We start from the raw sequence: 14,112 nt of genomic DNA, 5'->3' as shown, positions 1-14,112 counted from the left end.
TGGTCAATTGGGGAAAGGAAAATTAATGTTATTGACTTTTTTACTTACACAACGATTAACGAATTGAGGAGAATCTTGACTGAAAACGTGAATATGTATCTCGTATAGAAATCAAGTGTTAGCCCCAAAATGGGGGGGGGGGCTAGGTTTGATTTCTGACAACTTACTGAAGTAATATGAAAAAAACGAGAACATAAAAAACTTCATTCTTAAAAGGGGGGACATAACTCATCGACAACTACTTAAAACATTTCTATTTAAACAATATAAAGAGTTCATTTTTTTTTTTAACCTAAATAATGAAATGAAAGCTTACCTTTCCATAAAGGAATATTCAAAAGTTCACTTACCTGAAAAAGATAAAGATTTGAATAAATATTTTTATTTAGGAGAGAGAAAAAAAATGTTTTTACACTGCAGGCAGATATTACTTTCTGAAAACAAATCTTTGTCTTGAAGCAGAAAAAAAAGAAAAAAAAAAGAATTCAATTTGTTTCTTTTATTTATTTTTTTTTTTGTTTCATTGTGTTCTGCTATTTGGCCGCAAGGATGATGCTGGTATTTCCCTGGACGATTGCCAGACAAATATATCGAGTTAATATATGAATTTAAGCAAACAAAGAAAAATATTTAACACAAATCTTATAAATTATCTATTTTATTTTTTTACAAATACAGAGGGTTTGGAAAATTAATGGCATAACTCCGGGATTATATTCTATATATGTCAAACAGCCTGGTGGGGGGGGGCATTTGTGATAACACTTCATTACTAATTTAATTTCCTTTGATTTTCCATTTCTTTCTCTATGTGGTGTCTTTTGTTTTGTGATTATCATATTTATTCATCCTTATTTCCTCTGCTCTCTTCTGTTGTCTGAAAAGGCCAAGATCAAAGTGTACTATTTGTTCTTCAGATACGGTACTTCAATTTTTATTCTCTGTCAGTGGAGGAGAAATTCTTCACGACTGAGAGAATTATTTTTGTTTCTTTTCTCCACGTTAAAAAACGACCCTGGTTTCTAACTGTCCCGTGGGGAGGCAAAGTAAATAAGTATTCTGTTGTCTGAAAAAAGGACCAATATTCGCAGGATGTCGCCTGGCGCCACCATGTTTACTTCTCAAAGGAGCCCCAGACAATCAAGACATTTAGATCTTTCTTCTGATCCCTATGGTCTTTATGCTTGTTTGGTGCCATTTTGTCATGGTTTTGTTGAGTTTTGTTATTGTTTGTGGCAACGTCAGCTCCAGACTTATTTCACTTTGCGTGTTTATATCATATATGTAGAAATAGCAGTGTGTTAGCACGCACATTAATTATGTGTTAGATATATACAATAAAGAATGTTTATTAGTGTTTGTTTTATAAACCCAGCAAGTTATGTCCTCGATTTTCCAAAGAACCTGTATGCATATAAAAATACTTATATTAATCTTGGAACGAGTAATCAGAATTGGGAATCGAAAAAAATCCAAACTTTTTGGGCTATCAGAATTGGAAAAAATTGTTCATGTTTTCTGATGCCCAAAACAATCCTTTTTATAATTTTTATTTATCTGTTTCTGTTCAAACATTATTTTCCATGGCTCGTATTACTGATGAATGTTTAATCTACCAATAATACTAAAATCTATAGACCCCCCCCCCCACAAGTTATTTTACAGTTGTGTAAATATATGCACATATTCCATGGATTTTTGCAGGTAATCCGCCCCCAACTATTTTTGGAAATTTTCAAAAGAATCAGAAAACATATTGGATCGTACCTGTCATAGGGATAGCGTGTCTATCATTTGTGTAGAAATAGCAGTGTGCTAGCACACACATTGATTACATGCTAAATATTTATTATAAAGAATGTTGATTAGTGTTTGTTTTAATGGCCTTTAACTTAGAAATCCAGCAATTCATGTCATCGATTTTCCAAACACCTTGTATAAATATGAAATACCTATATTAATTAGTGTTGGAATGATTAATCAGAATTGGAAATCGAAAAAATCCAAAGTTTTTGGGATATCGGAATTGGTAAAAATTGGTGACTATTTTCTGATGCATGTGGGGGAGGATTGCGTTTATAAATTATCCATCTTTTACAAATACAGGGTGTTTAGAAAATTAATGACAAAATTTGGGGATTATGTTCTATATATGTAAAACAATTTTTGTGAATGTGAGCGGGGGGGGGGGGTTATGCTAACGCTTTATTATGAATCTAATTTTCTTTGTAATCCATTTCTTTCTCTGCACGATCTTTTGGTTTGTGCCAATTATATTTGTTTACTTTTATTTGGTCTGCTCTATTCTGTTCCCTGAAAGAAGGGCCAACATTCACAGGATGCCGACTGGCGCCCCCTATGTTGGTTATAAAGGGGAGCCCCTGCTGATCTTTCATCTGATGTCTATGACTTTTCGATTTGTATAGTGTCATTTTTTGGATGTGAAAAACACTGGGCCCAGGTTTATTTTAATTGTGATTTTGTCACAGAGATAATGTGTTCATCCTAGGAGGTGCCTTTAATAAGTTTCCAGACTTTTTTTCGTATGGACACTTATTGACAGTACACACATGAAACTCTAGTCCTCTTTGAAGTAATTTACTCCGGTTACAACAATGTTACCGGATCTATGTTCATGGAAACTTTTGAAAAATTATTTACACAGAACATATCCTCAAGTTATATCATCAATTTTTAAACTTATTCCCCCCCCCCATCTTTCTATCTCTCTCTCTCTCTCTCATATATATATATATATATATATATATATATATAAGAATAAGTAGTTAATAAAACATGTTAAAAAACACTTTGAAATTTATTTATAATTTTAAAAAGGAAACACTTAATAAGTGGATAGATGTCCTTTTCTCCTCCTTGCAACCTCTATCTCACAGAAGAGATGTTGCGAGTTTGTCTCTGCTGTATCGTTATTTTCATGGAAAGTGTTCGACTGAGCTTCAATCTATGGTCCCCCCCTCGCCAAACTTTCACAAGAAACACTCGTCTAACTGAAAACTCTATCAATAATCCCCCCACTCTTTATCTGTGCCTAAACCTAAACGTAGATTCCATGAACAAAACTTCTTTCTTAGAACTGCACGCCTGTGGAATTGTCTTCCGCTTTCCTGCTTTCCGGCTGACTACAATATGGTTGTCTTCAAGTCTAAAGTAAATAAGTTCTTGATGAGCCGTTCCATATAAGTTATCAAATTTACCAAATTTTCATTACTAATGATTACTATATTGTCCAATTTCTACTGTACACTCTTTAACCCTTATCCTTGAGTGGCCTCTGGGCCTTGATAATATGGTGATGCCTATGTAAAAAAAAAAAAAAAAAAAAACAGTCCTTAATCCGTGGAGTTTCGAAGAAATACTTTCCTTGTCGTCAGAGGGTAGGATTTAGCAAAATGCGGATCAGATTTTGCTTGCAAAAGTATTTAATGAAACTACAAGTAAATCATAGATCTTACTTGATAACAAAAAATATCTTACTTGATAACAAAAACTGAAGCAGAGGGAATAGGGTGAATAAAAAAGTGATTTCACATGAATGGATAGTCGAGTGAAGGGTACATACACATAAGTGATCAGACGATTTCAATATTTTTCCCGATTCTGATACAATTACCGATTCCGTGCTAAATTCCCAATTCCGATTCTCCATAATTCTCTAATTAATTTTCGTAAAAAGAAAACATGTTAAATATGCAGATATTTTCCTAAACGTAAAATTACATTTGTGGAGGATGATCTATCGATTTTAGCTTTATTGGTAATTTAAAATCAATAAATATTTATTATTTTATCATTATTACCAGCAATGGAAGATTTTTCTTTAAACAAAATAAAAAACGACAATTAAAAGAATCGTTTTGGTATCTGAAAACAGGTATCAATTTTTCTGATTCCGATACCCCCCCCCCCCCAAAAAAAAATCTTCCGATTTTTCCAATTCCGATTAATCGTCCCAACACTAATATATATATATTTAAGCATTGCCTTAAGAAGTGCTTTCCAACACCTTGGAAAACCTCATCAGTATGCCCTGTATTTAAGAATTCAGGCGAAAAGTCATCTCCCTCTCAGTACAGACCAATAAGTCTCCTGTGTGTCATGAGTAAGTTGTTGAAATCCATATTAAATAAAGTAGTCAACCACCTCAGCAGAAACAACCTTCTTAGTGACATCCAATATGGTTTCCGCTCTGCAAGATCTACAGCAGATGTGCTAACAGTTATATCTCATAGGATTAGTGAATCTCTTGACAAAGGCTTCCTTTCCAGAGCAATTGCTCTTGACATATCAAAGGCCTTCGATAAGGTATGGCATACGGACCTACTTCACAAGATTTCCAGCTACGGTATCACTGGAAATGTTTTCTCAATTATTAAATCATTTCTCTCCGATAGGTTCATAAGAGTAGTGGTTGATGAGCAGAAATCAGAGGCCCACAATATTAATGCTGGAGTCCCCCAGGGGTCCATCCTGGGCCAAACTCTTTCTGATCTACATCAATGATCTCCCAAAACACATACTTAAATCATTCGTTGACATCTATGCCGATGCCACGACCATCTATGGCAACACATCAAAGGCCATAAATGACAAAGTTCTCTCTGGTTCTCTCTCCTCTGATCTTGAGCGCGTGGTACAGCGGGGGAAGAGGTGGCTGGTTACTTTTAATGCATCCAAAAACCAAGCTTTTATCTTTACATCATCAATGCTCTGATCCCCATCTGGCATCAATTGAAATGGATGGATCTCATCTAGGGGAGGCTCCATGTTTTGACAAGCTTCTGAGTTTGACCTTTACTCCTGATCTGAAATGGAACACGTACATCAGGTCTGTTTTTAAAGAAGCTGGGAAAATGGTGAGATCCTTCTACCACTCCAGAAGATATCTCACTACTGATGCAATTCTCTATCTGTATAAAAGCCAAGTACATCCAAGGATGGAGTACTACTGCCACATCTGGGCAAGGAGCTGCTAAAAGCAACCTATCCTGCCTTGACAGAGTACAAAATAGACTTTGTAGCTTAGTGGGGGATGCCCTTTTCTCTTCCCTGCAGCCTTTCTCCCACAGAAGAGACGTTGCGAGCCTATCCTTGTTTTATCATTATTTCCATGGAAAGTGCTCTCTGAGCTCCAATCTCTAGTCCCCCCCCCTTGCCAATCTTTCACGAAAAACACCCATCTAGCTGAAACTACTATCATTAATTTTCCCTACTCTTTATCTGTGCCTAAATCCAAACGTAGATTCCATGAGCAGGACTTTTTTCTTAGAAGTGTACGACTGTGGAACTCTCTTCCATTTGCCTGTTTCCCACCTAACTACAACTTGGATGTCTTCAAGTCCAACATAAACAAATTCCTGACAAACCGCCCCCTTAAGTAAGACACTATCAAATCTCCAATACTAATTAATGATTACTGCGATACTATCCCATTGATTACTGTAATCGCAATAATCCTTATCCCCGATGGCTTCTGAGCCTTGATAAGTGGTGACCTCCATGTAAAAATAAAAATAAAAATATATATAAATATATATTTATTTATTTATTTATTTATGAAGTATTTACTTCAACAGTGCTCAATAAGAGCTAGGTAGTAATTTTGAAAATTGCCATATATATTTTCAAAACTAAAAAGTAACAAGCCGTCCGACGTTGCCCGGTTGTGAAATATGCTTAAATGTAATATTTTAATTCATGCAGATTTGGTATTATTATAAGCCAATTCTCTACTGATTATTGTATTGTTCACAATATATAATAGTGCCCCCCCTCCGCAACATGGCCTGGTCATAAAATATTCTTATATTTTAATTCATGCAGATGTCATATTGATTATTATATTGTACTCAATGAGTTCAAAAGTTAAAATAAAATGACTTGAGTGTTATCAGCTAGAATCGAAACCAAAACATTTAGTACCTCAACCTTCAAGTCAGTTCAACAATGGGCATGTTTTTCTTGTTTTGTTTTTTTTTAATTTTTTTTTTTTCTATTGGGTCACTATTTACTAAAGCAAAGAGTCATTGGTGGATAATGTTCGATGAAAGACGACGAACAATGTGGAAGCACTAAATTGAATTAATAATATGAAGAAAGTTTACTTTATTAAGGGATGATATATGCCTATTACATAACCCACGTTTGAACATGCAGAGGCCCAACATGTAGACTCTGTCGCAAGGAACATAAGAAAGGAAGAGGAAAGAAATTCAACTGGTTTCAATTTTGGAATTTCCGTTAGTGAAACAACCAACATTTATTTACAGGTACTTTCCTGTCACCCTCGCCCATCGTGCATAACACATCTATCTCTGTCCTTCTCTCATGTGATTCTCAAATACTTTTCTAATACCGCTCCCTTCTCCGACGTGATTCTCTGTCTGCGCACACATTCTTTTTATAATCTTTTTCCTTCTTTCTTGCCACGACATCATCTTGCACTCGGTTCAGTCATATTGTTCGTCTGCATTCTGTTACATGACAAATGTTCGTCAACATTGGATTTAAAGATGTCGAAGTTGTAATCAGCAGAGTAGCAGTCCCTTAATGTGTTCCCAGATGGAAAGCCCTTGCAAAGAAACTGTCCATAGAAATTCTACCTGGTGTTAAGCACAAAAGAAACAAATTTTTTCAGCTGTGGTAGGGAGACAAGTTTTTGCTATGGATGTCTAACGAGGAAGAATCAAATATTGAAGCTCAGTCAAGCATCTTTCATGGAAATAAATATAAAGAGAGAAAGAAGCAACATCACTTGTTTTCTGTACAAAAAAAAAAAGGAAAAATGTAAGGAAAAAACGGAATCATCCTCACTAGATTTCAAATTCATTTTGTACTCGTGTCAAAGCAGGAAAGAATGCTCCTTGTGGCACACCTCCCCTAAAAATACAGCAGCAATACTCAAGCTATATAAGACTAAAATGCAAGCTAAAGTAGAGGATTGCATTTGGCATTATGGTACCTTCTAGAGTGATGGAAGGATCCAATTTTTTTTTTTCGGTGACCTTAACATACGGGATCCTTGCTAGCTGTGCAGCAAACTATTTAGAGCACTTGGACGATCTGCAGAGTTCAGGAATGGTGCAAACCCTTATAGATAAGAGTTTGTGTCAGATCTTACAATGTGGGAGGAAGATAAAGACAGAGTCATAAAGTGGTATTTGAAACCAGCATCCTACAGGAAACGCTCTCTAGCTATCCAAAAACGGCATGGGCAACTCCATTTGCATTCTTCAGCACGTGTGCCTCAGGCAATTATCAATAAACTCCTCAAAATGTGAGAAGGCAAAGCCTAGGAAGGTGGACCTCCTAGAACTGTGAAAGACTATATTTCTCTGGTGGCTTTAGGGTTAAGCCCCCCCCTCCGACACACACACACCAAACAAGTCATCCTCAAAAATAAAAGATGCTGCTAGTTTGATTTTTGGTATAAATTCTCCAAAGTTATCCTATGTTAAACAAACAAGGGTCAGACCATGAGTAAAACACCTTTTCCAAATTTGGTACGTTTATAGATTTTCATGTGAAAAATCGACTGGACGCGAAGGTCACAAAGTTCTGGAAATATGAACCGACCTTTGCCAAAAATGTGAATTTTCGAAAATAGCAACCTAAAAATAATCAATACTTTTTTTTTTTTTTTTTTTTTTGCAAACACAAAACTCATTTATATACCATTGTAATGGACTTGCATTTATCGAAAATCTGATTAATGTATTTTATATTTTTAGCAGAAAGATACAAAAAAAAAAAAAGAAAAAAAAAGAAAAATGATTTATTTCTTGGATTTTTCATAAATTCTACAAATCATTTAGATTTATAAGCGTATCAAATTTGAACGAAAATCCTCTAAGTCATGGTCAACACTTAAATCATTTAACATGAAATGGTTTATAAACTTTTTGGCTGTTCTTGGTCGGTAAAACCGAGATGGTTAGTCCTGTTTCACAGCATATCAACCATTTTTGCGTTATTTAATGCGAATTTAGGCATTTTGAACAAAAATTTTATGCTTCAAGTTTCTTTTATGGCTTCAAATATTCATTCGTGGTGTTAGGTTTGATTGTTTTGTAGAAGAAAATTTGTTTTTGTTTATTTATTTGCAGACTGTTATCCTCATCTTCTTTAGTTGCTGTTTACGATATTTCAGACAACTATTCCTCTGGCCTTCATCAGGTCTGAAAATAAATAAATATACAAATTGTCCATTTCAAATGATTCCAATAATAAAATAAAATTGTTTTTATTTATGACTTTGCAAAACATGATTGAGTTTTGCAAAAACAAAAACAATAACGTCAATGCTTGGTGCATTTTTTGTCAAGAAGCCAATATCTTCAGACAGCCTGATCTAATAGGGCATCTGGTGGTAACAGGTATTACTATTCTAGGCCAAAGTGGACCTGAGAGCAATGGCAACTAAGAAGTAACTCCGCATTTCCTACAGCCTCCAAATGGGGCCTTACCAGTGGAGATCTTACGCAGGACCTAGAAAAGACGGCACTGAGGAGTCAGTTCATGAAAATGAAATCCTTCGTGGCTACAGTAATTTAAAATTATGTTCTAATTCAGAGTTCGTTTCACAGAGCCGGATTTTCCTCACATGAACTCTGCCCTTATAAAGGCAAGTAAATAGGAATGCACAGGGGCAGACAAGATGAGGATAATTTGACAATCTTATTCATTTACATAAATAGTTCTTCTATAAAGTACAATAACAAAAAAAAAATGGATATTTCCAAGAAAATCAGTTCAAAAGCAGATAGGATTATTCACAAATGAAATATGATAACTCCACGTCATTATCAAAATATATTTAAAACTAGCTGTACCCTGCCACGCGTTGCTGTGGCTCAAATTGGAGCAATGGAAAAAGTTTCAAACTGAAAAAAAAAACATGTTTCTTATAGGTTTTATTCCACATTTTGTATGGGTACACAGTTTTTGTTTTTCCATTTTCTTAGCTGATGTAGAGATTTTCTGGTTTGGTGAATGTTGAACACAACAAATTGTCCATGTGAAAAAACAGTCAGTGTGTAGCTGTAAGCCAAACAATTGTAAAGATTGTTCCCTGAGCTTTGTTGATGGTTATTGCAAATGATGATAAAATTGGAAAATGCAGTTTCCTAAACTGTAATGGCATATCCGGTGGAATCATAGGAATGCGTGAAATGAAGATAACAGGACCTTTCGCAGGTGAAGATAAGGTTATTGCTTCTATGATATTGTTTGTCAATTTTTTTTTACTGCAAGCCATGTGCCATTGCAAAGCTTGAATTGGTTTATATTTCACAACATGATAATTAGTACACCAATTTTCAGTTGCATCCCTGGTAAATCTAGGTGTTGGATAATTAACCACATTATCTGCTTCCACAACAGTGTTGATGGATGTGTATTTGACAACCTCACTTGGAATTTTACGTTGAATAATAGCGTTAAGTTCATGGATGTCTTTGTATTGAGCTGCAAGAATAGCTCATTCACTCGTTTACTCAGTCAAGTGGAAGTCGTATAATCAATTTGAATATCTGAAAAAAACTTTTTAACCAATTCTTCTTTTGATGTAATAAAATTACAGAAGTTAAAAGTCAAAGAATGTCGTCCTTAACTCGGATCAGCCAGCACTTTTCCGTGCCCAATTTCCCACAAGTGATGCAAAAATTTCCGTGCGGATCGAGCAGTCTGCAACTGGACATGCATATTTTGAGTTAAGTATAATGTCTTCACATGGTACCAAAAAGTAGAGTATTTGAAAGAAAGCATTTATTTCATCTGCCCGTGTTGATTGAAGAATTATAGATAGCATTTGTCTGAAACCTCCTGCAAGCAATATTACTGCATTTCCAAATGATCTGCCATTGCCATGCAAATCTTGGAAAGATCGACCAAGAGCCTCAAGTGATTATTTGCCTACCATTGTGCATTCATCCCAAACAATAAGTTAGCATTTCTGCAATATTTTTCCCCAAACTGGATGTTTTAGAGATGTTGAACACGAGATTTTTGTAAAATTGAATGTTTAATAGTAGTTTCAAAGTAGAATAAGTAGTTCTACTTGATAGCAAGGTCGCAGGTATTCCACATGCAGCAAAGGCTATGTCATTTTATTACCGAATGACTGCCAAAATCAATTTAATTAGAAAGGTTTTACCAGTTACTTCTGGTGCTGTTCAAGGTAGCAGTAATTTCCAAATAACTTCTATTCTCGCAATAAGTAAATTAGGTGACTAAAATAGGATTTATCCATGTTTGACAATGCCTTATTCACTGTAATTAATTGAGGAGACTACAATAGGATGAGGGATTAGAGATGGACAGAGACAGGAAGATATATAGATAGAACAGACAAAGTGAGAGGGAAATTCAGAAAGAGGAGATAGAGAGAGATAGAGGGAGAGTTAGAAACAGAGAGGGAGCAAGACAGGAAAGGAGAGAAGGGGGAGAGATAGAGGGAATTAGAGAAAGGGGCGCAAAGTGAGATGGATATATATATATATATATATAGAGAGAGAGAGAGAGGGAGAGAGAGAAGGGGGGGAGATGGATGGAGAGATTTATTAAGAGAGAAAGAGAGGGGGAGAGAAACAGAAGGTGAAGTACACTTCGATTTTTCCTCGATCAGTAGAGGAGAAATCCTTCGAGACTGAGGCAATTTTTATTTTTGTTACTATCCAAAGTAACGTTTTTTTTTTGTTTTTTGTTTTTCGGGAGCCAGATTTTCCACAAATTAGAAACCGACTGGGTTATCTGTACTTTCACCTAACAATTTAATAAACAAAAGGATATTTTAAAACCGGAATTTAAAGTGTAAATACTAATTTTAAAAAATAGCACGGTAACGTAAGTGCATAAGTGCCACTTTATTTCAAATATTTATTTTCCAAAGACTGATTGAATGAATTAAACTTTAAGTGTTGTGTAATTATTTTCTCAGCGTTAGACTTTCACCGGCGCATGACGTCAACAGCCGGATATAGTCGAGCGTTGCCAAGGAAATAATAACAACGCTATGTGAAAGAAAAAGTAAAGTAAAATTTTAAATAAAAAACACAAAAATACAAAAAAAAACCCGGCTGGTCATTTGTATTTCTTAATAAATGTTTGTAGAAAATAACATGTTTTTTTTTTGTCACAAAAATAAAGTTTTAGCATTTTTTGCAATAAATAATAGCAACTTTGTTAATTTTTACGACTTGCCCCAGCGTATTATAAACACCTCAACTTCCTCATGTTAAAAACGGCTTTAGAAATACACCCTACCTCCCCATGTTAAGAACGGCTTTCGAGGTTTTGGGGGTATATATATATATATATATATATATATTGCCGATCCCCAGCGAGTAGGGTTTTTTTTTTGTTACTTTGTTATGTCCAGGAGGAACACGCATACACCGATCAAATTGTTTCTTTCTTTCTTTCTCCTGTGGATGTTATATTCTGGAGAAATCCGAGACGCAAACTGAGTTACGTTTGGTTCATTAAATGCATAAGTACAAATAATTTTTTTTTTTTTACCTATGCTTTATTTCTTAAATTTACCATTTCTGTGTTACTCTTTTAACGATTGTTAAAAAAAAGTTTGTTTTATACGCACGTGTAGTCAGAATCATTATTTTTCGTTATTTCAAAATGGTGGACCGAAAAGAAACAAAGTCGAATAATGGGTTTTTTTTTTTTTTAAATTTGGTAATATTTTTTACTTTTTAACATTTAAAAACACAGTTGGATGAGAAACAGTCACTCTTATAAAATTTTACTGAAAACGGGCGTGTAAATTTCTAGTTTATCGATTTGGAATAAACCAGACGTTTGATTTTTATATACATATATATAGATAGATAGATAGATAAATATAAACAACTAATAGTAGAATTGAGTATCACAATAAAAACAAACAAAAACTGCTCCCTTTGTCTAAATGAAAAATTAGTAATAACATTCGAAGAAAGAGAAAACTATTAGGCAAAGATCTAAATACGGACATGAAAATAAATACACACTAAAAAATGTTTCAAAATCATTAGTTAGAATTTCATATATTGTCATTAATCAAATACCAAAAGAAAAACTCAATAAAAAATGACGGCAGGGTGATAGATGGAGGTTATTCCTATTTTTTTTTATTTTTTTTTTTATTCAATGTTCACCTCCAAACAAGTTCCAAAGTCTAGCAGTTCTGGGGAAGAAACTATTGGAGTAGAAGACTTTCTTACACCTAAGGATCTCTACTGTAAAGGGGTGAGATTTTGCTGCTTGTCGGGTTTGTCGGGGGTATTTACGTAGAGGGGGTACAATGGCTTGATAAGTGGTGATCACTGTGTAAAAAAAAAAATATATATATATATATATATATATATCTTTACAATGTAGTTACCTGTTACAAAACGAAAAGATCATATTCCAAAAACCATGTAAATTCATCAGTATTTTCTTTATATTTAGAAAATCATTTTTATGATTTTTAGTGATTAATAGCAAATTGTAGTCATTACACAACTTATTTCAATCTCTATTTCTAAACGATTAAAACTTGTTTTTACTTATTTCTGATAGTTTCATTGTAACAACATATTCATAAAAGACTTTTTGTTGTATTTTTTCTTTTCATTTTGTTGTTGGTGGTATTAACCAGAGGAGGTCGGCCCCTCAGGGAGAGAGAAAAAAAAATGCAAGGGACAAGCCATATTATTAGTGTTGGGACGATTAATCAGAATCTGAAAACTTTGTATGGATCTTCCGATGCCAAAACGATTCTTTTGTCTTTTTATTTGATTTTGTTTCAAGCAAAATCTACCGCTGCTGGTAATAATCATAAAATAATAAATATTTATTGATTTTAAACCACCAGTGAAGCTAAAATCGATAGATCGTCACCCACAAGTATATTTTTACGTTTAGGAAAATATTTGGACATTTAACATGTTTTTAAGGTAATCAGGGAAAAAATACAACTCTATAGTTAAATATTTAGAAATTTATAAAGAATCTGAATCTGTAATTGTATCAGAATCGGGAATTTAGTACGGAATGGTAATTGTATGAGAATCAGGAAAAATATTGGCATCGTCCCATCACTACATATTATATAGATTATCTAATCTAATAAAGTCGTATTCCTGTGTTTACAATTCAATTAATATGCATAATATATGCATTATGTAAAAGGTACAGTTTCCTTCCAACATGTTTTCTGTATATAAAATTTACGCAAAGGAAATCTACATTCAAGAAGTAACTTCATCTGCATATTATATTAAAGAAAACCTATTTTAGTAATTGACTCCATGTTATTAATTGTTTGTTGTAATAGAATTGTTTTAATTGTTCTATTTAAAAATATTCTTTAAAGTTACTTATGGAATAGAAGATAAATTGCTATAATTTTATAATTATTAATGGGATAAAAGAAAAATAACTTACTGTATAATTATTACTAATGGAATAAAGTTAAGATAATCTGCTTAAGAAAGATGGTGTTTGATGAAAGTGCGTCAGTATGGTGTCTTTACCTTTGAACTGGGCGTACCTTTACTCTATCTGCCCCTATCACCAACCATAGTAGCTGGACATCACAGAAACTCTAACCGAATTATGACTGTTAGCAAATTACTGCTGCTCTCTATTGACACGTGTTTGACATACTTTTCTTCATTATTTCTCCCTTTTGGTCTCCCTAACTCCGGCATATTTTCCTTCCCCCTCTTAAATAATCCCCTCTCTTTTTAATTTATTTTAATTTCTTTCATTCTATTCTTAATCTTTAATTTCAATTCTAACTACAAATACAATCTATATTTCTCCCCATCTCTTTTCTTTTCCTCTCATTCCTCCCTTCCACCTCTGTCTCCAGCACTCCAACTCTGTTTTTTGGTACTCGTATGTAATTTAAAAGAATCTTTTTCTTCTAATTTATTTTGGCTTAGATTGTCTGACGAGATTGACAGGATAGTTTTATTGTCCTGTCGATTAAAACAACTTGTAATGATTTAAGCAAAGATCCCTGGGGTTGAATTAATAAAAACATTTAGCTCTACTAACGTATTGAGCACATTTCCCCTTCTTTTTTACCAAATATACCCCTTATATATA

General features: G+C 34.0%; 1 long non-coding RNA gene across 1 annotated transcript in view; it reads right to left on the bottom strand.

Moving 5' to 3' along the window:
* Nucleotides 1–216: 216 nt before the first annotated feature.
* LOC145280214 (uncharacterized) overlaps nucleotides 217–14,112 on the bottom strand; it is a 268,962-nt gene continuing 255,066 nt past the window's right edge. Inside the window, exon 2 of the long non-coding RNA XR_013868580.1 lies at nucleotides 217–350. This is a non-coding gene — a long non-coding RNA (uncharacterized LOC145280214). The remainder of the gene's footprint in view (nucleotides 351–14,112) is intronic.

This window comes from Euprymna scolopes, chromosome 7 (assembly GCF_053919585.1).
Source record: "Euprymna scolopes isolate OS-2025 chromosome 7, ASM5391958v1, whole genome shotgun sequence".
Classification (NCBI taxonomy): Eukaryota; Metazoa; Mollusca; class Cephalopoda; order Sepiida; family Sepiolidae; genus Euprymna; species Euprymna scolopes.
Note: the sequence above shows the minus strand (reverse complement) of the source record. Positions and strands in the feature narration are given on the sequence as shown.